The sequence below is a fragment of the Phyllobates terribilis genome, unplaced genomic scaffold (assembly GCF_046119375.1).
Source record: "Phyllobates terribilis strain yellow unplaced genomic scaffold, ASM4611937v1 Scaffold_3__8_contigs__length_932513732, whole genome shotgun sequence".
In the NCBI taxonomy this organism is placed as follows: Eukaryota; Metazoa; Chordata; class Amphibia; order Anura; family Dendrobatidae; genus Phyllobates; species Phyllobates terribilis.
This window is the reverse complement of record NW_027362763.1, coordinates 22,854,128-22,881,205: the sequence shown is the minus strand read 5'-3', so window position 1 is coordinate 22,881,205 and position 27,078 is coordinate 22,854,128. Positions and strand designations below refer to the sequence as shown.

At 46.9% G+C, this 27,078-nt stretch overlaps 1 pseudogene; it reads left to right on the top strand.

The window, feature by feature from the left end:
• Nucleotides 1–27,078, top strand: part of LOC141258725 (uncharacterized) — a 200,862-nt pseudogene that overhangs the window by 77,279 nt on the left and 96,505 nt on the right.

The following is a 27,078-nucleotide window of genomic DNA, read 5'->3' as shown; positions in this document are numbered from 1 at the left end:
TATACAATGATCCACTATGGGCAAATGATTGTATTATCAATCTCTTCTGACTGCTGTAAATCAGCCATTTAAATATCACCTGTGTATGTGCGTATATAAGAGTTTGATAAATATACTAAAATGTGCATTGTAAAATAGTATCTAATTTAATTAAATTTATGGTTCACAATTTTGGTCATAGTGGCTTCCACATAAAAGGTAGATATATGCTGTCGCGGACTTTTATTTAGAACTATTCAAGACAAACAATTCTACGGTACATCATCTTTGTGTAACTCCAACGGTTTAGGCAGCGTACGCCAAGATAGCTCTCAGAGGCCAGATTTTTTTCCGACTTAATTGACATGTATCGTTATATTATGACCAAAATTACATAAAATCATTACAAATTGTAGCCTATATGTTATTCCGATGTATAATCTATATTACTGTAAAGTTTCATGCAAATCCGTCCAGTAGTTTTTTCGTGAAAGAGTAACAAACATACATACTCACAAACTTTCGCATTTATAATATTAGTAGGATAATAGACATGAAAAATGCTTTTAGAAAGTAGACTCCCTTTATATTATGGGAAAAAGAATTAAATAAGACCTTTTCGAGCAATGAATGGATAAGTGCATTAGCCTTTGCAGTTCATACGTTCAAATGTGCCTCTTATCTAGAATCATATTTGAAAACTGTTTTAAGATGGTACTACACCCCAGCGAGGCTCCATTCTCTGTTCCCCTCCTCTCCGTAACTATTTGGTGTAACTGTGGCCTTAAAGGTTCTTTAATCCATACATTTTGGAGGGGTCCAGTTATCATTTCCATCTGGATGTTCACTTTTCACCTGCTATCTTCTCTACTTCACCAAACAATAAAGCCATCTACTTCTTTAGGTTGTTGTCGGCTTACCCCTTTTCCAGGCTGCCTGAAGCTTGTTCTGGGTCATTGGGACTAGGACCCACACCTTCTGACCCACTTTGTACTCCCGGGTGTTTCGGTCGTACCACAGCATCTAGCTGGCCTGGGTTTGCACCATATTCTCATGTGCCAGCCGCGTCATTGACTGCATTCTGTCACGGAGCCGCATGACATACTCTATGACGGACACCTCGGGGGGTATTCTGTTCTCCTTCCCAGGATTCCCCTATGTCTTCCGTACAGAAGCTCGGAGGGGGAGAACCCAGTTGAGGCCTGTGGTACCTCTCTATAAGCAAAGAGCAGATGCGGGTGGTACCTCTCCCAATAGCGCCCATGGGACTCAACCAGCATCTGCTTAAGGGTAGCATTGAATCGTTCACACAAACCATTGGTCTGTGGGTGATACGAACTTGATACCAGGTGCTGCACCTGTATTCTCTTACAGAAGGCTTCCATTGATCGAGGCATGAACAGAGTCCCATGGTCCGTAAGCATCTCTCTGAGAAATCCTACTCGCAAAAAAAATGGCCAAAAGGGCATCTGCCACAGCAGTGCCACCTTATCGGCCCTAATTGAGGACAGAGGTACTTCCTCTGGGTACCAGGTAGCATAGTCTACCACAGTAAGGATAAACTGTTTTCCAGAGCTGCTGGGGATGGCCAGTGGGCCAATGATGTCCACTGCAGCCCTCTGGAACGGCTCCTCTATCACCAGCAAAAGGATCTGGGGAGCCTTGGGCGCAGGCCCACTCTTTGACACATGATACAGGAGCGGCAGTAGTTGGCAACAACTGTCCCCAGTTTGGGCCAATAGAAGTGGTGTGATAGCCGGGCCTTGGTTTTGCAGACCCCCAAGTGTCCGGCTACCGGAATCTAATGGGCAATCCGTAAACTAATAGGGCACGATCAGCTGTCTTTCCCTCATCCACTGCAGTTGGGGGTTACCTGGAACCGTCTCGTGGTAAAACCTCCCCTGGTCCCAGAATACCCTCTCCTTATCGGACTTGGAGATAGGCTTCTCTGTAAGGTCCCTTAACACCTCTAGACTGGCATCTGAGCACAGAACCGCCTACAACTCCTGGCTAGAGGTAGCCAGAAACAACTTTAAGGCCCCAACCTCACTGGAACCGTCCGGGACCTGATCTGGAACCGTCCGGGACCTGATCTGGAACTGTCCGGGACCTGATCTGGAACCGTCCGGGACCTGATCGGGGTCCGCAGCCGGTTCTGTTATCCCGCTGGGTGATGAAGGCCTAGAAGGCAGCACATCGCTTGCGTTCTGGGCACTCATACTACAAGTGACAGCGGCTATGTAGGCGGTCTCCCCGGAGGATAACCCTTTCCTATCAGCCCGATAGGCTGTGGGTACCACTTCCCCATCCTCCTCCAATACCTCAGGAGCTGTGCTAATCATGGGACAGCTATCACAGGCTATGTCACAGTCTGTCGTTACGCTGGTCAGCTGCGCTGGACCACCTGCTTCATGGTCTCCGTGCCTCCTCCCATCTCCCTTAGCACTCATGCTGGCTCCTTTTAGGGGATCCTCAGCAACATCACCCCGCAGCTTGACACGGCTGAGCTCTCCAGTACCACAAGACATATTACCATTAGGCATCACATTAACATTCACATAATCAACATTTGCATTACAGGAAGCAGAAGATTTATACCATCAGACAAAGATTTTGCCTAAAATCCCCACAGCCCCTTCTCATATCTACTCAATCCTCCTCCTCCAAAAGCTGCTTCTCCGCCATTACGGAAGATCAACTTTCCTCCTTACTCTTCAAGTCACACCGACCCTATCCCATCCCACCACATCCCTAACCTTACTACAGTCTTCATCCCAACTCTAACCCACCTCTTCAACCTGTCACTAAGAACTGGTGTCTTCCCCTCATGCTTCAAACATGCTTCGATCACACCCATCCTCAAAAAAACCTCCCTCGACCCATCCTCTCTGACTAGCTATTTCCCCATATCACTTCTCCCCTATGCCTCAAAACTACTGGAACAACATGTCCATTTTTAACTGTCCTCCCACCTCTCCTCCTGCTCCCTCCTTGATGCTTACAATTTGGCTTCCGACCGCACCATTCTACTGAAACTGCCCTGACTAAAGTCACCAACGACCTACTAACCGCCAAATGCAAGCGACACTATTCTGTCTTTCTCCTCCTGGACCTGTCATCTGCCTTCGACACAGTGGACCATTCCCTCTTACTACAGACACTCGAATCTCTTGGCATCAAAGACTTGGCCCTATCGTGGATCTCCTCATACCTAACAGACAGGACCTTCAGTGTTTCTCACACACCACCTCCTCATTTCGCCCCCTATCTCTCGGTGTCCCTCAAGGTTCAGTACTAGGACCCCTGCTCTTCTCAATCTACACCCTCGGCCTGAGACACCTCATAGAGTCTCACGGCTTTCAGTATAATCTCTATGCTGACGACACACAGATTTACTTCTCTGGACCTGATATCACTTCCTTACTAACCAGAATCCCACAATGTCTGTCCGCCATCTCATCCTTCTTCTCTGCTAGGTTTCTAAAACGTAACATGGATAAAACTGAATTCATCATCTTTCCCCCATCTCACTTAGCCCCTCATCTGACCTATCCATCAAAATCAATGGCTGTCCACTGTCCCCAGTCCCACAAGCTTGCTGCCTTGAGGTAACCCTGGACTCTAACCTCTCCTTCAAACCACATATCCAAGCCCTTTCCACTTCCTGCTGACTCCAGCTCAAAAACATCTCCCGGATCCGCACATTCCTCAACCACGAATCTGCAAAAACACTAGTGCACGCCCTCATCATCTCCCGCCTCGACTACTGCAACCTCCTGCTCTGTGGCCTCCCTTCTAACACTCTCGCACCCCTCCAATCTATCCTAAACTCTGCTGCCCCACTAATCCACCTGTCCCCCGCTATTCCCCGGCCTCTCCTCTCTGTCAATCCCTTCACTGGCTCCCCATTGCCCTGAGACTCCAGTTCAAAACCCTAACCATGGCATACAAAGCCATCCACAACCTGTCTCCTCCATACATCAGTGATCTAGTCTCCCGGTACATACCCGCACGCAACCTCCGATCCTCACAAGATTTCCTTCTCTACTCCCCTCTTATCTCCTCTTCCCACAATCGCATAAAAGATTTCTCCTGTGCACCCCCCCTACTCTGGAACTCTCTACCAAAAAGCATCAGACTCTCAACCTACCGTGGAAACCTTCAAAAGGAACCTGAAGACCTACCTCTTCCGACAAGCCTACAATTTGCAGTAGCCATCACTCCACCATATCGCTGCATGACCATTTCTACCCTCACCTACTGTATCCTCACCCATCCCTTCTAGACTTTGAGCCCTCGTGGGCAGGGTCCTCTCTCCTCCTGTACCAGTTTGCCGTTGCATTTTTGCTCAAGATTTTTGTAATTGTTTTTGCTATGTATACCCTGTTTTTCACATGTAAAGCGCCATGCAATAAATACATAGTAACATAGTTTTTAAGGTTGAAGGAAGACTAAGTCCATCTAGTTCACCCCATAGCCTAACATGCTCATCCAGAGGAAGGCAAAAAAAAACATGTGGCAAACACTAAGCTCCACATTGGGGAAAAAAATTCCTTTCCGACTCCATACGACAATCAGACTAGTTCCCTGGATCAACGCCCTATCAAGGAATCTAGTATACACTGTGTTCCAAATTATTTTGCGAATAATATTTTCTCAGATTTTCCCCAGATTCCCTATATGAATTGCAGTCATTGTAATTTTCCAGTCAAATAACTATTCGAGTACAATTGAAAGGTTTTTGTATAAACTGCCGATGATAACAGGAGATTTTTAAAAAAATAAAACACTCAAACTGCCCTCAAAATGCATGTTCCAAATTATTCTGCACAGCAGAGTTTTCAACCTTTTCATTTTAATAAAGAACAAAAAAATGGTCATTTTTGAAATTATAAGCATTAGCCGGTTATTACACACTGAAATCAAACAGTTTTCAACTCAAAACTTTATTCTAGGTGATGTTACATTTGCACATAGGACCGCTTGTTTGAAAGGAGCTTCTGAACTCTCTCGTCCATTGAATTTGTCAGGTTTTGGATGGTTTCTGCTTCAATTGTTTTGCATGAGGACAGAATACCCTCCCAGAGCTGTTGCTTAGATGTGAACTGCCTCCCGCCATCATAGACACTCCTTTTGATGATGCTCCAGAGGTTCTCAATGGGGTTGAGGTCAGGGGAGCATGGGGGCCACACCATAAGTTTATCCCCTTTTATGGCCATAGCAGCCAGAGATGCAGATGTGTTATGTGCAGCATGAGACGGGGCCCCCCAGTCCTCTAATAACCTGTCTTGGTATTGCAGACCCCCCCAGTCCTCTAATAACCTGTCTTGGTATTGCAGACCCCCCAGTCCTCTAATACCCTGTCTTGGTATTGCAGACCCCCCAGTCCTCTAATACCCTGTCTTGGTATTACAGACCCTCCAGTCCTCTAATAACCTGTCTTGGTATTGCAGACCCCCCAGTCCTCTAATAACCTGTCTTGGTATTGCAGACCCCCCCAGTCCTCTAAAAACCTGTCTTGGTATTGCAGACCCCCCAGTCCTCTAATAACCTGTCTTGGTATTGCAGACCCCCCAGTCCTCTAATAACCTGTCTTGGTATTGCAGACCCCCCAGTCCTCTAATACCCTGTCTTGGTATTACAGACCCTCCAGTCCTCTAATAACCTGTCTTGGTATTGCAGACCCCCCAGTCCTCTAATACCCTGTCTTGGTATTGCAGACCCCCCAGTCCTCTAATAACCTGTCTTGGTATTACAGACCCTCCAGTCCTCTAATAACCTGTCTTGGTATTGCAGACCCCCCAGTCCTCTAATAACCTGTCCTGGTATTGCAGACCCCCCAGTCCTCTAATAACCTGTCTTGGTATTGCAGACCCCCCAGTCCTCTAATAACCTGTCTTGGTATTGCAGACCCCCCAGTCCTCTAATAACCTGTCTTGGTATTGCAGACCCCCCAGTCCTCTAATAACCTTGGTCGCTCTTCTCTGCACCCGCTCTAGTTCAGCTATGTCTTTCTTATACACCGGAGACCAGAGCTGTACACAGTATTCTAAGACTATGTGCCCACGATGCAGAAATGAAGCAGAAAATTTCTGCAGCATTTCTGCATCTCCCTGGCAGATTGTGCATGCGTTTTTCCTGCAGAATACATGCGGATCCACATGCGGATTGACAAGCGCTTTCCAGGCGATAGCATCACTTGGAAAGTGCTTGACAACTAGGTCACACTGTATAAATCCATGCAAACAGCAACCAGCAAACAGCATGGATTTATACAGTGTGACCGTAAAAATTAAAACAAATAAAGCTATACTCACCCCCGATGTCCCGGCGTGGCTGCAGCGCTCGTTCCTGTCTGGTTCCCGGCTGCCGGCATATCGCGAGACAGAGCGGTGAAGGGCCTGCGGTCACATGACTGTGACGTCACCGCAGGTCTCAAGCGATGCCGGCATTCAGAGAGAAGCCTTCGGAAAGGTGAGTATAAACTTTATTTGTTATTTTATTCTTTTCTTACAGGTACAATGGTACCCAGGTCTGGATGAGAGTCTCCTCTCCTCTACACCCGGGCACCATCCGCACATAGAGACGCATAGAAGCCGCTTGTAAAAATGTACAGTCGCGGTTTCTATGCGTCTCAATGCAAGTCAATGGCGGGAGTTCCGCTGCGCTTCCGCAAAATTAAATGACATGCTGCGGATTTTTGTACGCAGCATAAACGCTGCGGAAAAATCTGCAGCATGTGCATAGAACATGCGGAATCCCCTTGGGGACCATGGGGTGCGGATTACCTAGCGTTTCACAAGCGTTTCCGCTGTAGAAATTCCGCAGCATAAACGCTTGAAAAACGCTACGTGGGCACCCAGCCTCAGTGTGGTCGCACTAGTGACTTGTATAGAGGTAAAATTATCTTCTCCTCATCAGCATCTATGCCTCTTTTAATGCATCCCATTATTTTATTTGCCTTTGCAGCAGCTGCCTGACACTGGCCTCTAAACGTGAGCTTGTCGTCCACCAATACACCCAGGTCTTTTTCAGTGACAGTTTTGCCCAGTGTTTTACAATTAAGCATATAATTATACATTTTATTTCCTCTGCCCAAGTGCATTACCTTATGTTTATCCCCATTAAAGCTCATTTGCCATTTATCAGCCCAAGCTTCTAGTTTACATAGATCCTCCTGTAATATAAAATTGTCCTCCTCTGTATTGATTACCCTGCAGAGTTTAGTGTCATCTGCAAATATTGAAATATTACTCTGTATGCCCCCTACAAGGTCATTAATAAATATGTTAAAAAGAAGGGGGCCCAATACTGACCCCTGTGGTACCCCACTGTTAACTGAGACCCAGTCTGATTGTTTTCCATTAATAACCACCCTTTGTTTCCTATCACTGAGCCAATTCTTAACCCACATACATATATTTTTCCCCATCCCCATTGTTCTCATTTTATGTATCAACCTTTTGTGTGGAATCGGTTCAAAAGCTTTTGAAAAGTCCATATACACAACATCCACTGCATTTCCTTGGTCCAGTCCAGAACTTACCTCCTCATAAAAGCTGATCAGATTAGTCTGACAGGAACTGTCCCTCGTAAACCCATGTTGATATTGGGTCATGAGGGTCTTCTTCTTCAGATACTCTAGTATAGCATCTCTTAGGAAACCCTCCAGGATTTTACCCACAGTAGAGGTTAAGCTTACCGGCCTAGAATTTCCAAGTTCAGTTTTTGTCCCCTTTTTGAATATTGGCACCACATTTGCTATACGCCAGTCCTGGGGTACAGACCCTGTTATTATGGAATCTTTAAAGATTAAAAATAATGGTCTATCTATGACGTTACTTAACTCCTGCAGTACTCGCGGGTGTATCCCATCCGGGCAGTGGCGTACCGCCAATAGCGGCAGACCACGCCACTGCTATGGGGCCCGTGGCCGGAGGGGGCCCGTGAGCCGGGAGGGCCCCAAGCAGCGTGGGAACGAGGAGGATAGGTGAGTAGGAGGTTGCGGCAGTGGAGGAGCGGAGCACACACAGTAGCCGCTGCTGCAGCTATCACATGTGCCCGCTGCTAAAGGGACATGAATATTCCCTCTTCTCCACTCCCGTGGGCGTGGAGAAGACGGAATATTCATTCTCTTTAGTAGCGGCCACGGAGGAGCGCTGAGCCCCGGCTCCTGCTGTCAGTGGCCGCCACTAAAGAGAATGCATATTCACGCGAGAGGAGTGAATGTGCCGGCAGCAGCTCACCTCGGCTTCTGAGAGCGCACGCAGCTCAGATGCCGACATGAGCTGCTGGAGCAGAGGTGAGGAAGGAAGGTGAGTATAAGTGTTTATTGTTTTGTGTGCAGTGATTGGGGGATGAGGGGGCCACACATGCCAGGATACTTGGATTGAGGAAGCCACACATGCCAGGATTGGGGGATTGAGGAGGCCACACATGCCAGGATTGGGGGATTGAGGAGGCCACACATACCAGGAATGGGGGATTGAGGAGGCCACACATACCAGGAATGGGGCATTGAGGAGGCCACACATTCCAGGATACTTGGATTGAGGAAGCCACACATGCCAGGATTGGGGGATTGAGGAGGCCACACATGCCAGGATTGGGGGATTGAGGAGGCCACACATACCAGGAATGGGGGATTGAGGAGGCCACACATACCAGGATTGGGGGATTGAGGAGGCCACACATACCAGGAATGGGGGATTGAGGAGGCCACACATACCAGGAATGGGGGATTGAGGAGGCCACACATACCAGGAATGGGGGATTGAGGAGGCCTCACATACCAGGAATAGGGGATTGAGGAGGCCACACATACCAGGATTTGGGGATTGAGGAGGCCTCACATACCAGGAATGGGGGATTGAGGAGGCCTCACATACCAGGATTTGGGGGTTGAGGAGGCCACACTTACCAGGATTTGGGGGTTGAGGAGGCCACACTTACCAGGATTTGGGGATTGAGGAGGCCACACATACCAGGATTTGGGGATTGAGGAGGCCACACATACCAGGATTTGGGGATTGAGGAGGCCACACATACCAGGATTTGGGGATTGAGGAGGCCACACATACCAGGATTTGGGGATTGAGGAGGCCACACTTACCAGGATTTGGGGATTGAGGAGGCCACACATACCAGGATTGGGGGATTGAGGAGGCCACACATATCAGGGATTGTGGGATTGAGGGGGCCACACATGCCAGGGATTGTGGGATTGAGGGGGCCACACATACCAGGGATTGGGGGATTGAGGAGGCTACACATACCAGGGATTGTGGGGGCCACACATACCAGGGATTGTGGGATTGAGGGGGCCACACATACGAGGATTGGGAAATTTACCAGTAGCTGCTGCATTTCCCACCCTAGGCTTATACTCAAGTCAATAGGTTTTCCCATTTTTATGTGGTAAAATTAGGGGCCTTGGCTTATACTCGAGTCGGCTTATTTAAAATATACGGTATTTTAAAATCAGTAACTACGTGGTGCCCATAATACTGCAGGACTGTGGCGTGCATTATACTATATGGGGGCTGCATTTTACCCTATGGGGTGTGTAATATACTGTATGGAGGACTATGGGGAGTGCATTATATTCTATGGAGGACCATGGGAAGTTCATTATACTATATGGAGGATTATGGGGGGCGCATTATACTATATGGAGGTTTATGGGGGGAGCATTATACTATATGGAGGATTATGGGGGCGCATTATAATATATGGAAGATTATTGGTGGTGCATTATACTATATGGAAGGCTATGTGGGGCCATTATAATATTTTGAGGGCTGTGTGGGGGCCATTATACTGTTTGGAGGGCTGTGTGGGGGCCATGAGAGTGTATGGAGGGCTCTGTGGGGTTCACAGTTGGGGGATTATACTGTGTTAGGGTCACCATACTTTGCCGTGGGAGTTGATGTGGGGTACAATAGGGTCATTATACTGTGCATGTGGAGGCTAATGTGGAGGAATGCACCATAGGGGTATCATACTGTTTGGGGGGCACTTTTGTTGGCATCATACTTTATGGGGGCAATGAAGGAGGAATCTACGACTTCAGAAGGAGGTAAATTACTATGTAAAGGCTGGAAAGTTATGAGAGCTGCTCTTCTGTGACACAGACAAATATTTATTTTTTGTAGGGGGGGGGGGCAATTAGAGCTTCTGCTATGGGGCCCCATGACTTCTATGTACGCCCCTGCATCCGGGGCCGGGGATTTGTCACCTTTAGTGATTTTTAGACGCCGCCGCACTTCCTGCTGGGTGAAGCAAGTGACATTTAATGGAGAATTTTTGTTATCACGAATCATGTTTTCTGTCATGCGATTTTCTTGTGTAAATACGGTTGAAAAAAAATCATTTAGCATATTGGCTTTTTCCTCATCCTCATCCACCATTTCACCCAGACTATTTTTAAGGGGGCCAACACTATCATTTGTTAGTTTTTTACTATTTATGTAGTTAAAGAATATTTTGGGATTATTTTTACTTTCTCTGGCAATGATTCTCTCTGCCTCAATCTTTGCTGCCTTGATTTGGTTTTTACATAATTTATTACATTTTCTATATTTATTTAATGCCTCATCACTACCTACTTGCTTTAGTTCTCTAAATGCTTTCTTTTTGTCACTTATTGCGCCCCTTACAGCTCTATTTAGCCATAGTGGTTTCCTCCTATTTCTAGCATGTTTATTCCCATAGGGTATATATTGTGCACAGCTCCTATTCAGGATGTTAATAAATGTCTCCCATTTGCTTTGTGTAGCTTTATGTCTCAGGATATCGTCCCAGTTTAATGCACTAAGATCATCTCTCAACCGTTGGAAATTTGCCTTCCTGAAGTTTAGTGTCCTTGTAACCCCTTTACTACACATCTTATTAATGGTTACATGAAGACGTATTATTTTGTGATCACTATTACCCAAGTGACCCCCAACTCGTATATTTGATATGCGGTCTGGCCTATTGGTTAATATTAAGTCTAGCAGTGCCCCCCTTCTTGTTGGGTCCTGAACCAGTTGTGAAAGGTAATTGTCTCTCATAGTAGTCAAAAACCTATTACCTTTGCTTGAACTACAGGTTTCTGTCCCCCAATGTATTTCAGGGTAGTTGAAGTCTCCCATAATAATGACTTCTCCTTGAGTCGCTGCTTCATCTATTTGCTTTACGAGGATATTCTCCGCTACTTCCATTATTTTTGGAGACTTATAACAAACCTCTATCAGTAATTTATTATTTTTTCCCCCTCCCCTTATCTCCACCCACAGGGACTCTACATTTCCATTAGATTCACATATATCCTCCCGCAAGACGGGTTTTTAAGCATGATTTTACACATAAATACACACCCCCCCCTCGCTTGTTTGTACGGTCATTTCTGAACAGACTATAGCCCTGTAAATTACCTGCCCAGTCATGGTTCTCATCCAGCCACGTCTCAGATATCCCTACCATGTCATAATTGTTTTCCAACAAAATTAATTCTAATTCCTCCATTTTGTTGGTGAGGCTTCTAGCATTAGTGTACATGCATTTTATGTATCTCTCTGTACCTCTATTCCTTCTTACTTTATTGACTGTTCTAACCCCACCCCCAATTTCTTTATTTGTGCCCAGGTCACTATCTGCACTCTCTTCCCCACCTATAAAATGAATACCCTCCCCCCAATCCCTAGTTTAAACACTCCTCCAACCTTCTAGCCATTTTCTCCCCCAGCACAGCTGCACCCTCCCCATTGAGGTGCAGCTGGTCCCTAGCGTAGAGTCTGTAGCCAACTGAGAAGTCGGCCCAGTTCTCCAGGAACCCAAATCCCTCCTTCCTACACCAGTTCTTGAGCCACTTATTTATCTCCCTAATCTCCCGTTGCCTCTCTGGCGTGGCACGTGGTGCCGGTAGTATTTCAGAGAATACCACCTTGGAGGTCCTTGCTTTCAGCTTGCAGCCTAATTCCCTGAAATCATCTTTAAGGACCTTCCACCTACCTCTAACTTTGTCATTTGTGCCAGTGTGCACCATGACCGCTGGGTCCTCACCAGCCCCTCCCAGTAAACTGTCAACCCGATCAGCGATGTGCCGGACTCGAGCGCCAGGTAGGCAGCACACTGTTCGATGATCCCTGTCTTTGTGACAGATTGCCCTATCTGTTCCCCTAATAATTGAGTCCCCACTACCAGCACCTGCCTGGCCTGCCCTGCTCTCCTATTTCCCTCTTTACTGGAGCTGACACTCCTCCGGCTTTCTGGGGACATGCCTTGCTGCAACAGTGCTACCCCTGTACCGTCACTCCCCTCATCTGCCAACTTTGCAAACTTATTGGGGTGTGCCAGATCAGGACTAGCCTCCCTGGCACTCTTCCCTCTACCCCCCTTCTAACTGTCATCCAACTAGCGGCCTCACTGTCCTGCAGCTCCCGACTACCACCCCCCCCACATCTATCCCAGTGAGCTGCTGCTCAGTGACCAGCAGACTCCTTTCCATATTGTCAATGGATCTCAGTGTTGCCAGCTGCTCATTTAGATCCAGCACCTGGGCTTCCAAACGCACAACGTGCACACATCTCGCGCAGCAGTAAGCAACCCCGACCGGCTGTTCAAGGAATGCATACATGTGGCAAGATGTACACTGGATAGCATTGTCAATAATGGAGCTCATTTCCTAATGGGGATTGCAATAGACAGAATGTTAAGTAAAAAGAAAAGTAAAGAATTAATAAAATACAGACAGCAATTCAGTCCAAAGTCCTCCCTTCCAAACTCCCTGAATCCAAAGTCACTGAAAAGCAAGTCACACACTTACTTTCGTTCGCACTTACGCTCCGGCCACACTCAGCTCGTTCACACTCGCAAACTAAGAGATTTAAAGAGTTTTTTTTTTTTTCCCCTTTTCCAGCAATGCACCCTACAGCTCAGTGCACTTCCAAAGGACTGGATGCCCAACCAGCTGCCCCTTATAAATCCTTAATTATGACCCCTCCCCCTTAATTAACCCCTTGTGAGTATAGCTACACCTCAGGATTTTAGTGCAATGTAGTTAACCCTTAAATACACAAGTAGCAAACTAAGAAACTGTAAAACTGTAGTGAGAAAATAGGTTTTAAAAAGCCCAATAAAACTAAACAGGTAGAAAAGCACTCAGCAGGTCACAATGCAGCAACTCACCGCAATTCACACAGGTATTTTCTGCAGGATTCCCAAATACCTCTTCACTGAAAAACAAGTCACACACTTACTTTCTTTCGCACTTACGCTCCGGTCACACTCAGCTCGTTCACACTCGCAAACTAAGAGATTTAAAGAGTTTTTTTTTTTTTTCCCTTTTCCAGCAATGCACCCTACAGCTCAATGCACCTCCAAATAGCGCTATAATAAAAATAATAATTAGCAGATCCGAGAGGGTTGTCAGGAATGTATTGGGCAAACCATCTTCCCAGATCAGTCCCCAATAGAACACTTGTGGGGAGGTGTGACAAATGGCACCAGAGGGACCCCGCAAAATCCCACCGCTGCCACCACATGTGATGAATGGCAGCAGAGGGACCCCGCTGAATCCCACCGCTGCCACCACTTGTGCAGGATCCACACTTCGCCACCCACCTGACGTCACAATTACGTCAGACAGTCATGGATCACGTGATATGGATCTGCCCTTTGCACCAACTTGACATTCCGCACCCCCTCGAGGACATGTAAGGTCAGATTGGTACAGTTCTACACAGACATTCCCTGTCCACATGAGTACAGGAAGGCACCGGGAGTGAGAAGAGGTGGCCCACTCAGTCACTGACGTGGCACCACACTCACTCACGCCAGTGACAGGCTGAAAGGCCCCTTCACTAGCTCAAGTGAAGCGGAACCTTCTCGGCCTGGTAGAGCTGCCACCAGTTTTTATTAGATATAATTTCCGTTAACAGACCGGGGACTTATATCGGCCCAGAAACTTGCCCCGGTAGCACGAGGATTAAGCGGAACAATGGACGTTGTGGGTTCGTGGATCAAGATAAAAAAGCAGCCCAAGGTTAAATTATATATTTAATCACCTTAGGGCACACTAGACATTACACTATATACATAAGGGTTATACATACATAATGGTCAGAGATGCAAACACAGTAGTAGTGGTACAAAAGATATAAAGCAGTTATTAAGAGTCCATTACCAGTCAGATGAAAGGCCTGGCTTTTGGGGGAGGGGCTGCCACATGGGAGGCTTGTGGGGTCCTCTCTTTGTTGCAGGACTTCTCCCACATGATGTATCCTCGCGACCTCCCAAGGACAAAGACAATGGAGCTAGTGCTCCGGAGCTCTTAACTCCTCTGGATCACTCCCCCTCCTGCCTCCTGGCTGAACCTAAATCTCCACCCTGGCCTCTCTCCGCTAAAAACTCCAAAAATTAAAATGGGCTATACTTCCTTAATGGACAGTCCTAGGGAGCCGGTTCTGGTGTCATCGGATCCAGCCAGGCCCCTGCTACGTGTGGATACCAAGCACAGGGGCCCTAAGGGCTCCTTCAAGGCTGTGCCGTGTATCTCCCTTTCCCTACATGCTGGACTGTGCTGAAAGCCAGGGTGACATTCAACCTATTCGTGTGTTTCCAAAAATCTATTTGGTGTATCACTGGGATGTGTCGTATTCCCATAACTCGGTGTTGAATTATAATTGTCTGATACAAAGAACATGCCACATGGCTTGGAAGCCACAGGGGGCCTTCCTGTGGCAGCTCACAGCTCCTGTGAGGTATGTCACTCCCTGCCTCTCTGCCCCCTCTCTTGCAGGAGTGTCCGGTTTCAGTTTTACATTTGTAGATCTCTATAATCCCCCGCCAAACAGGGCACAATGATTGACATGGGATTATCTTGAACCCGGGCCATTGGCAAATTCGCTGAACACCCCCAATTCCAGTGACAGTCAGAGTTTTCCCAGGAATAAGGTCTTCAGGGGGCACCAACTCAGGGCGGATGAGCGTTCATTCGGCTCCGGTGATCCTGAGTCTCGTAGTGACTTTACCACTTACAGTAACTGATTGTAAGATGTCACAGACATGCCCAACCTCCCCACCCACAAAAATAAAAGCTGCATTAGGCCCCTGGGCTTTAGATGGGGGGTTCTTCTGCCTCTGTGGGCAGATGAGGCTGATGTGACCAGTTTGGTCGCAGGTATAGCACCGCCGGGAGTCAGATGCAGGCCGGGTGCTGGAAGATGGGGAAGGACCACCTGAGGGCCTGCTGGCAGGGGAGCTGGAGGTGGTTGTCAGCTTACCCCCTTTGTAGCTGGCAACAGCTGACATACGCATCTCTGGCATGGGATTGGCCTCATACGCATCAGCGATCTGTGCTGCTTTAGCGGCCTCCTTTGGCTCCCGGTCCAGCGCGAACTGTCGCACCTCTACTGGGCAAAGATGAAGGAACTGGTCTTTTTACCATCAGGTCCTTCAGGTCCTCAAAGGTGGTGACTGACAGTCTTTGGACCCACAGTTCAAAGTTGGTTCGGAGTTTGTCCACCACATCACCATAGCTGTTGTATGGTCCACACTGGAGGGCCCTGAACCCTTTGCGGTACACCTCTAGTGTCAGCTGGTACTTCTTTATCTGGGCCTGCTTGATGGCCTCATAGTCTCCGTCTTGGTCTCGAGGGAGAGAGGCCAACACCTCCAGAGCTTATCCTTGGAGCCCTGGGGTTAAGTATCGGGCCCACTGGTCCTCAGACAGCTGGTACTGCCTGCAGGCCTTTTCAAACCCCCCGCAGAAATATGTCAAAGTTACTGTCCTTTTCCATCACAGGAAAATGTTCAGGACGGGGTTTAAAGCTGTTGGTCTCACTGTTCTGTGGGGTGGGTGTCTCCTTATGGATTCGGGATAACTCCAGCTGGTACAGACGCTCATCTTGCCGCTCTCGCTCAGCAGCTTCTCGGTCTACTTGGGCCTGTCACTCAGCCGCCTTTTGCTCCTGGAATCAGGCTGGCATCCACACATGGGACCTCTGCAGCAGTGTCATCCAGGCCTTAGCTGACCTCCCCATCATCAGGGCTCTACTGACGGACTGGCTCTGAGGCACCTAGCAACAGTTCAGCATTCATTTATTGCTTGGTTTTGTTTGTGCAGTCAATCTGTCTCAGCTCACAGAGTGCAATAAGAGTATCCTTGGACTGCTGTTTATACCAGAGCTCTCCAAACGTACCCATCATTGCCAAACAACAGATAGGACAAAAAAAACGAGAGGGGGAGGTGTGTAACTGCTACATGTACAGTAATGTCCCAAATAAAAAATAATAAAACATAGTCTGATTCCTCAAAACTTTGCACAGAATCTCAGAAGAACCGTGCATGTTTGCAGTTACAGGAATCATTGCTCAACCCAGATCACTGATGTTTTGTAATATCCCACCGCTTGCCTCCAATTTGTCAAGATTATCGCAGCCCAGGAAAGTCACGCAGGACTGCCCTCTGTGATATCTTGAGCGAACAGCTCTCTGCCATCAGCTATCGTCCGGACAATTACACGATAGGCCGATAATTAATGTAGGAGGCTGCAGGCTGTTTGCATTAACCTCCAGATTCCAACACATGGAATATATGTATATACCCCTTGTGGTAGATCGCTCAATTAGCTGCACACGGAGGTAAACACATCTCTTGTTGGTTTATTAGGATGTGGCATAAACTAACGCTGAGTCCACGAAAATAAACACAGGCCTTTGGGCAAAACGGGAAGACAAGCAAAACAGCGTGGCCACGCACAACACAGTCCTTGTGTTAGCAGGGGTCCGACTGCTTACAGTTTAGCAACTTCATATGGTTCAGGTCAGCACAGAACACACATCTCCTGTGTGGATTTTTCCTCTCCAGATACACTGAACAACTAATGCCTCAGCAGTCCTTGTATTTAAACCCCAGACCACACCCTGAGGTGGAGATATGGAGAACAACCTCCCGCCCGCTCTATTTTTTATTTTCTCATAAAAACACGCCCTTTTACAAATGGTGTCTTAACCCCAAATAACATGCTGGTGAAAACTTAACGGTTTTAATTCACTGAAGCTAATAGCCTCAGGGAACATATCTCACCTCCAGCCCTTTACTAGTGACTTTGTGACATATCCCCCTCTCCTGCCCAAAGCCAGGGGTTTGGCACCTTCACTCGCTAAACAGGGAAGTCTGGACAGGGCATCTGCGTTACCATGTAGTTTCCCGGGCCTGTGCTCTACATGAAAATTAAAGTCCTGGAGTGCTAGAAACCACCTAGCCACCCTGGCATTCTTCCCCTTCCTTTCCCTCATCCATCTAAGGGGTACACCTGATACGGCTTTCTTCTCCCAGGTTGGTGGACCTTGTAGTTGACATTACTCAACTTTTCGACCACCTCATATGGCCCTTGCCACTTGGCCAGGAATTTACTTTCCCCCGTGGGGATTAACACCAAAACCCTGTATCCAGGGCTAAACTGCCTCAGTCTTGCCCACTGATTGTAGACCCTTGCCTGGGCCTCTTGTGCTTGAAGGAGGCTTTTCCTTACAATCTCCATTACCCTCTCGATCTGGTCTTGCATCTGGGCCACATGCTCGATGACACTCTGGTGGGGTGTTACCTTGGCTTCCCAGGTCTCCTTTGCAATGTCCGATAGTCCCCGAGGGTGCCGTCCTTAAAGCAACTCGAAGGGGTGAGAATCCCGTAGAGGCCTGGGGAACTTCCCTAATGGAGAATAGCAGGTAGGGGAGTAGGCAATCCCAGTCTCGGCCATCCTTCTCCACGACTTTTTTAAACCTGGACTTATTGGACCTCTCCACCAGGCCGTCCGTCTGCAGATGTTACACTGACGTCCTGAGTTGTGTAATCTGGAGAGCCTTACAGAACTCCCTCATCACTTTTGACATGAAAGGAGTTCCCTGGTGTGTCAGGATATCCTTTGGCTGGCTCTTCCGGGAGAAGATATGTACCAGCTCTTGGGCTATACTCCTGGCAGAAGAGTTTCTCAATAATACTGCCTCTGGGTACCGTGTTGCATAATCCAGCACCACCAGGATGTATTGGTGACCCCTGGCGGACTTAACTAAGGGCCCTACCAGGTCCTTTGGCAATTCGGTCAAATGGGACCTTATAATGGGCAACGGGACCAGGGGACTTCGGAAATGGGATACGGGAGCAGTTAGCTGACAAGTAGGGCAAGACCGGCAGAAGTTAACAATATCTCGGTGACACCCAGTCCAGTAGAACCTCTGCAGGACCTGCTCTTGGGTTTTGTCTAATCCCAGCTGCCCACCTAAGACATGTGAATGGGCCAAATCTAATAACCTACGTCTACAGAGACCCGGCACCAACAACTGCTCTATCACTTCCCCCCCTTGCTTTATTGACCTGCTAAAGTAGCTCCTCATTTAAGGTGAAATATGGGAACCTGATGTCAGCCCCCGGCTCTTGAGCAACCCCATTTATTACAGTCACATTGTCAAATGCACCTTTCAATGTAAGATCCTGCATTTGTGCTGTACCAAAATCCCCCCCCCCCCCCCCAGATACTCCTAGTTCAGGAATCTTATTCTCATCGGTCCCTGTCTCGTCCTCGTCGCCAGCAAGGACACAGAGTGAGAACTCATCCGCCTCTGGCTGTAATTCTTCATGGACAAACCGGCTCCGGTCTGAGCTATTGGGCACCCCCGCCTTTCCCCACAAGTCCCAGAACAGCTGGAAGTCCCACCCGATTATAACCGGGTATAACAAGTCTCTCACTACCGCGACCTCTTGGGACTCAGTACCCCGGTTTGTTTTTATAGTCACTTGGGCAACAAGGTAGTCCTCGGTGTCCCCGTGGATACGGCGGACACCCACGTTTTTCCCAGGGATCAACTGGTGGGGGAGTGTGGGCCTGATCAGACTCACCAAACTCCCCGAGTCCAAAAGTCCCAACACTAGTACCCCATTTATGGTCACAGGACAGGACTGTGGCCTCCTCACCGGGCTGATAGTCCACACTGCAGGCGGGGTAAGCATAATACAAATAGCGCCTTCCAACGTTGCAGTCCATCTGCTAGGAGGACATAGGACAACTGGCCGCTATCTGTCCAGAACTGTGATATCTCCAGCAGATCATGTGTTTCACAGCGGCCTTTGGCAAGCCCTCAGCAACCCCTTGGGACCTTGGACCCCCCCACCCCCCAGTTATGGCTCTAGTCCCCCTCTTTTGGGACTCTGGCTCCCTCTGAGTACCCCACTATGAGGATAAAGCGCCGCCCGGCTTCCTTAGGGACCTCTTGACCACCTGGTATCTTTCTACAAGGCCGACCAGGTCATCCGCATTCCGGGGGTCTCCCTGGGCAACCCAGGTCTGTACCGGCCTAGGAAGGGAGTGCACAGATCTGTCCATGATAACCCGCTCGACCATCTGGACTTGAGTGGAGGACTCCGGCTGCAGCCACTTCTGTACAAGATTAAGATTGTCGAACATTTGGGAGTGAGGGGGTGGGCTCTGACTGACATAGTCACTCCTTCACGTGCCAGTATTTCAGTTTTAAGTTTAACATATTCCTGGGCATATTGCAAGGGCAGGTCGTAATAAGCCTTCTGGGACTCACCAGTCCGATAGGGGGCCAGCACCTCTAACCACTGCTCCGGCAGTAGCTTTTCCCGCTCTTTTCACATCTGTTTAGCCATTGGAGTAGCTATGGTTACCTAATTCCAAAGGAGGGGGTAAACTGCACAAAGAAGAGTGCAAGCTCTTCTTTCTCATCTCTGTAAGCATTTTAATTTTCTCCATGACACAAGACAACCCAGGAATCTCACAGAACTGGAAGAATTTTCCAAGGAAGAATGGATGAAAATCCCTCAAACAAGAATTGAAAGACTCTTCTCTGGCTAAAAAAAAGCTTTTATAAGCTGTGATACTTTCAAAACTGGGTGCTACCAGGTACTAACCATTCTGACCACTTCTCCGGCAGTAGCTTTTCCCGCTCTGCCACCCTCTCAAACACAGTCAAAAATGCCTCCACATCATCTCCCGGGGTCATTTTTTACATGTCTTGTCTTACTTTTATTAGCTCCTAAGTTACACCCACACCCCTTCCCATCATGCCTCATACAGGGTTAGACTTTTCAGTTTCAGAAAATTATGAGATTCCCTATATTGACTATATCTTTGCTTTGGAAAGTTGCATGTGCTCGATATCGACGTCATATTTTGTATCCCGATTTTATCTTTACATAGTGACCAAATATGCCAGGTGTAGCCTCGTCTGTCAGGTCTGTATTCAATTGACATGATTCTGGTCATCTTGCAGGGACTTGAAACTATGCTTTGCATTCGCCAATTCATCACTTTTCCGAAAATATGATTTTCCTATCTATTGAATCGATGCAGTTCATGCAAGCCTCCCTTTTTATTTTTCTAAAGCAGACAAAGACATTCCAGAAACTTAGTTTCTAAAGTACTTATCTCGGTCTTAAATCTCCTCCACATTCCTGAAGCAGGGCCTCACATCTGTTTAGCCATTGGAGTAGCTATGGTTACCTAATTCCAAAGGAGGGGGTAAACTGCACTAAGAAGAGTTCAAGCTCTTCTTTCTCATCTCTGTAAGCATTTTACTTTTCTCCATGACACAAGATGACCCAGGAATCTCACAGAACTGGAAGAATTTCCCAAGGAAGAATGGATGAAAATCCCTCAAACAAGAATTGAAAGACTCTTGTCTGGATACAAAAAGCGTTTATAAGCTGTGAAACTTTCAAAACGGGATGCTACTAGGTACTAACCATTCAGGGGGCCCAAACGTTTACGTGCCACTGTATATACATAAATACAAAACAAAGAGAACAAGAAACTTCGAAGAGACGTCCCAAATCATGAAAATGCAAAATCTTTATTGAAAAACATTAATATGAACAATGAGGATCACTCAGAAGCACACAATATAAAAACAATGGAAGAGCATGACAACGAGGAGCAATATCCATTCATCATTTAGAGAAAATGTGACTGCCCAATATGAGTGAATTACCTATAAGCACAATAAAGCACCACAATGCAAACCATGAAAGGATAACTCATGAGGAGGTTAATGGAGAAACCACATAGTTTTGAACACTCTGTCCAGTGTGGAATCTAGTATAAAGGCATTTGCCCAGAGCAACAAGTTAATATAAACATGACACCTCGACTATGAGCAGAGACGCACACTCTAGATAATGAGGTCTCCAAACGACAGCTCATACAATAAGTAATGTATCCGGATCATGTACTTACACCCACACTGGTCAGATAACAGCTCCTCTCTCGTGCTCGACCCGACACGCGTTTCGGCATGGCTGCCTTCGTCAGGGAGTGGTGTACAAGAGGGTAGGAAGGATTAAAAAGGCCACGTCGGCCAATCGGATAGGGAGGTGTGTGGGTCTCAAGCCAATGAGCACGGAGAGCAGGTGTGCGAGGTACCGCTCCCAGTCGCGCCCATGTGACTCAATCAGCATCTTAAGCATCTGCTTAAGGGTACCATTGAATCGTTCACACAAGCCTTTGGTCTGTGGATGATACGAACTTGATACCAGGTGCTGCACCTGCATTTTCTTAGAGAGCTTCCACTAACCAAGACATGAACTGAGTCCCCTGGTCCATAAGCATATCCCTGGGAAATCCTACTCTCGAAAAAATGGGCAGAAGGGCATTCGCCACCTTATCAGCCCTAATGGAGGACAGAGCCACTGCCTCCGGGTACCGGGTAGCATAGTCTACCACAGTAAAGATGAACTGTTTTCTAGAGCTGCTGGGGATGTCACACAATATCCCACTTATGCCACCAATTTGTCAGGGATTCGCGCGCGCACGATCCTGATTGCTCACTACGTAGCTATCTGCAAGCGACCAGTGAGAGTATGGCGTACACACCTCCGGATTCCAACGCATGGAATATGTCTATATGCCCCCTACGGTCACTGCGAGCTTCACGATAGCCCAATTAAGATTATTCGCTGCCACCACCGATCAGTTTTAAAATATAATACAGGCCTAATCGGACGCCTGCTTTCTGGTAGTAGGAAACGTCTGACCTCTGTAATTGCAAACAAAAGTTTCTGTACCAAGTATTAAGTTCTGTTTTCTATTGTATCAAATACTTATTTTATGCAATAAAATGCAAATTAATTAATACAATGTGATTTTCTGGATTTTTTTAAGATTCTGTCTCTCACAGGTGAAGTTGTACCTACAATAAAAATTACAGACCTCTCCATTCTTTGTAGGTGGGAAATCTTGCAAAATCGGCAGTGTAGGAAATACTTATTTTGCCCACTGTACATTTATTATTATAGCGCCATTTATACCATGGCGATTTACATGTGAAAAGGGGTATACATGCTAAACAAGTACAATAATCTTAAACAGTACAAGTCACCAACTGGTAAAGGAGGAGAGAGGACCCTGCCCACGAGGGCTCACAGTCTAAAAGGGATGGGTGAGGATACAGTAGGTGGGGGCTGATCTGGTCATGCAGCGGTGCGGTGGAGCAAGGGTTACTGCAGGTTGTAGGCTTGTCGGAAGAGGTAGCTCTTCAGGTTCCTTTTGAAGGTTTCCACGGTCGGCGAGAGTCTGATGTGTTGGGGTAGAGAGTTCCAGAGTTGGGGGGATGCACAGGAGAAATCTTGTATACGATTGTGGGAAGAGGAGATAAGAGGGGAGTAGAGAAGGAGATCTTGTGAGGATCGGAGGTTGCATACAGGTAAGTACCGGGAGACTAGGTCACAGATATATGGAGGAGACAGGTTGTGGATGGCTTTTTATGCCATGGTTAGGGTTTTGAACTGGAGTTTCTGGGCAATGGGGAGCCAATGAAGGGATTGACAGAGGGGAGAGGCCGGGGAATAGCGGGGGGACAGGTGGATTAGTTTGGCTGCAGAGTTTGGGATAGATTGAAGGGGTACGAGAGTGTTAGAAGGGAGCCACAGAGCAGGAGGTTGCAGTAGTCGAGACGGGAGATGATGAAGGCATGCACTAGGGTTTTTGCATGTTCTTGATTAAGGAATGTACGGATCCGTGAAATATTTTTGAGGTGGAGTCGGCAGGAAGTGGAAAAGGCTTGGATATGTTGTTTGAAGGAGAGATCAAAGTCCAGGGTTACCCCGAGGCTGGGTTTAGTGAGCAGCTATTGATTTTGATGGATGGGGGGGGGTTGAGTAAGATGGGGGGAAAATGATGAATTCTGTTTTGTCCATGTTAAGTTTTAGAGAACTAGCAGAGAAGGATGAAATAGAGGACAGACATTGTGGAATTCTAGTTAGTAAAGTTGTGATTTTGGGTCCAGAGAGGTAGATCTGTGTGTCATCAGCATAGAGATGATACTGAAAGCCGTGGGACTCTATGAGCTGTCCCAGGCCGAAGGTATCGATGGAGAACTTAACTTTGGGGGTCACCGACAGATAAGGGGCAAGATAAGGAGGTGGTGTGTGAGTTGGAGATGCTGAATGTCCGGTCTGTTAGGTATGAGGAGATCCAAGTTAAAGACAAGCCTGTGATGCCAAGAGATGAGAGAGTCTGTAGTAAGAGGGAATGGTCCACTGTGTCAAAGGCAGATGACAGGTCCAGGAGGAGGAGGACAGAGTAGTGTCGCTTGGATTTGGCGGTAAGTAGGTCATTGATGACTTTAGTCAGGGCAATTTCAGTGGAATGATGTGGTCGGAAGCCAGATTCTAAGCGGGAGCAGGAGAAGAAGTGGGAGGACAGTTCAAGATGGACATGTTGTTCCAATAGTTTTGAGGCAAAGGGGAGAAGTGATATGGGGCGCTGGCTAGACACCGAGGATGGGTGTAGGGAGGGCTCTTTGAGGATGGGTGTGATCTAGGGATGTTTGAAGCATGAGGGGAAAACACCAGTTGTTAGTAATAGGTTGAAGAGATGGGTTAGGTTTGGGATGAAGACTGGTGAGGTATAGGATGAGGTGGGACGGTATCTGGTCAAGTGCACAGATGGTGAGATGTGATCTGGAGAGTAGGGAGGGAAGTTGATCTTCTGTAATGGTAGGGAAGCTGTGTTTTTTTTTAATTCGTTTTATTAAACATCATTTCAAACCAGTATACTTTATATTACATTAGACAATCAGGGTTACAACATGTTTTGTTGAATATTTCAAAAACATTTGTTAGTCAGGCATATATGTGTCTCATTGTACCATAATCATTTCTTTAAACTTAAAACATAAGCAATAACTTCAACGTCAATTCAGCTACCAGGGTTACCTCCATGACTATATCACCTTTTAACTCAGGGTATCACTATGCAACTATATATATACAGTACAGACCAAAAGTTTGGACACACCTTCTCATTTAAAGATTTTTCTGTATTTTCATGACTATGAAAATTGTCCATTCACACTGAAGGCATCAAAACTATGAATTACCACATGTGGAATTATATACTGAACAAAAAAGTGTGAAACAACTGAAAATATGTCTTATATTCTAGGTTCTTCAAAGTAGCCACCTTTTGCTTTGATGACTGCTTTGCACACTCTTGGCATTCTCTTGATGAGCTTCAAGAGGTAGTCACCGGAAATGGTCTTCCAACAATCTTGAAGGAGTTCCCAGAGATGCTTAGCACTTGTTGGCCCTTTTGCCTTCACTCTGCGGTCCAGCTCACCCCAAACCATCTCGATTGGGTTCAGGTCTGGTGACTGTGGAGGCCAGGTCATCTGGCGTAGCACCCCATCACTATCCTTCTTGGTCAAATAGCCCTTACACAGCCTGGAGGTGTGTTTGGGGTCATTGTCCTGTTGAAAAATAAATGATGGTCCAACTAAACGCAAACCGGATGGAATAGCATGCCACTGCAAGATGCTGTGGTAGCCATGCTGGTTCAGTATGCCTTCAATTTTGAATAAATCCCCAACAGTGTCACCAGCAAAGCACCCCCACACCATCACACCTCCTCCTCCATGCTTCACGGTGGGAACCAGGCATGTAGAGTCCATCCGTTCACCTTTTCTGCATCGCACAAAGAGACGGTGGTTGGAACCAAAGATCTCAAACTTGGACTCATCAGACCAAAGCACAGATTTCCACTGGTCTAATGTCCATTCCTTGTGTTCTTTAGCCCAAACAAGTCTCTTCTGCTTGTTGCCTGTCCTTAGCAGTGGTTTCCTAGCTGCTATTTTAACATGAAGGCCTGCTGCACAAAGTCTCCTCTTAACAGTTGTTGTAGAGATGTGTCTGCTGCTAGAACTCTGTGTGGCATTGACCTGGTCTCTAATCTGAGCTGCTGTTAACCTGCGATTTCTGAGGCTGGTGACTAGGATAAACTTATCCTCAGAAGCAGAGGTGACTCTTGGTCTTCCTTTCCTGGGGCGGTCCTCATGTGAGCCAGTTTCTTTGTAGCGCTTGATGGTTTTTGCAACTGCACTTGGGGACACTTTCAAAGTTTTCCCAATTTTTTGGACTGACTGATCTTCATTTCTTAAAGTAATGATGGCCACTCGTTTTTCTTTACTTAGCTGCTCTTTTCTTGCCATAATACAAATTCTAGCAGTCTATTCAGTAGGACTATCAGCTGTGTATCCACCAGACTTCTGCACAACACAACTGATGGTCCCAACCCCATTTATAAGGCAAGAAATCCCACTTATTAAACCTGACAGGGCACACCTGTGAAGTGAAGACCATTTCCGGTGACTACCTCTTGAAGCTCATCAAGAGAATGCCAAGAGTGTGCAAAGCAGTCATCAAAGCAAAAGGTGGCTACTTGGAAGATCCTAGAATATAAGACATATTTTCAGTTGTTTCACACTTTTTTGTTAAGTATATAATTCCACATTTGTTAATTCATAGTTTTGATGCCTTCAGTGTGAATGTACAATTTTCATAATCATGAAAATACAGAAAAATCTTTAAATGAGAAGGTGTGTCCAAACTTTTGGTCTGTACTGTGTATATATATATATATATATATATATATATATATATATATATATATATATATATATATATATATATATATATATATATATATATATAAATAAATTTATTCTATTTTAATAATGATTAAATTCCCTAGCCCATTTGTACACTTTAGGTCAGGGGTCTCAAACTCGGCTGGGTATATGGGCCGCACATGGAAAAAATTTTAATTTGGGGGGCCGCATTCTTTGTTCAATGTGACATTTTTAGTGATACCATTTTTTTTTGTGTACACCTTTTGAACATTTTTGCCGTGTTTATTTTTTTATGGCTTGGGTCGTTATGGATGTGGCGATAATAAACGTGCACTTTTTTGTGTTTACTTTAGTTTACATATAAAACAGCATTTTTAGTGCCCAATATTTTTTCATGCTTTATTTTATTTTTTATTTTTTTTACAATTTTATTTCCCCCAATTGGCCACATACAGTAATATTGTCTTACAATTAGCATCATATAGTAATAATGGAAAACATCTTGTAGTAATGTTCCCCATCCAAGTCCCCATCTTGTACTAATGTGCCCCATCCAGGTCCCCATCCTGTGGCTATGTGCCCCATCCAGGTCCCCATCCTGTGGCAACGTTCCCCATCCTGGCGCCCATCTTGTACTAATGTGCCTCATCCAGGTCCCCATCTTGGGGCTATGTGCCCCATCCAGGTCCCCATCCTGTGGCAATGTTCCCCATCCAGGTCCCCATCTTGTGGCTCTGGTCCCCATCTTGTGGCTCTGGTCCCCATCTTGTGGCTCTGTGCCCCATCCAGGTCCCCATTATGTGCCCCATCCAGGTCCACATCTTGAGGCTATGTGCCCCATCCAGGTCCACATCTTGAGGCTCTGTGCCCCATCCAGGTCCACATCCTGTGGCTATGTGCCCCATCCAGGTCCCCATCTTGTGGCTCTGGTCCCCATCTTGTGGCTCTGGTCCCCATCTTGTGGCTCTGTGCCCCATCCAGGTCCCCATTATGTGCCCCATCCAGGTCCACATCTTGAGGCTATGTGCCCCATCCAGGTCCACATCTTGAGGCTCTGTGCCCCATCCAGGTCCCCATCCTGTGGCTATGTGCCCCATCCAGGTCCCCTCTTGTGGCTATGTGCCCCATCCAGGTCCCCTCTTGTGGCTATGTGCCCCATCCAGGTCCCCTCTTGTGGCTATGTGCCCCATCCAG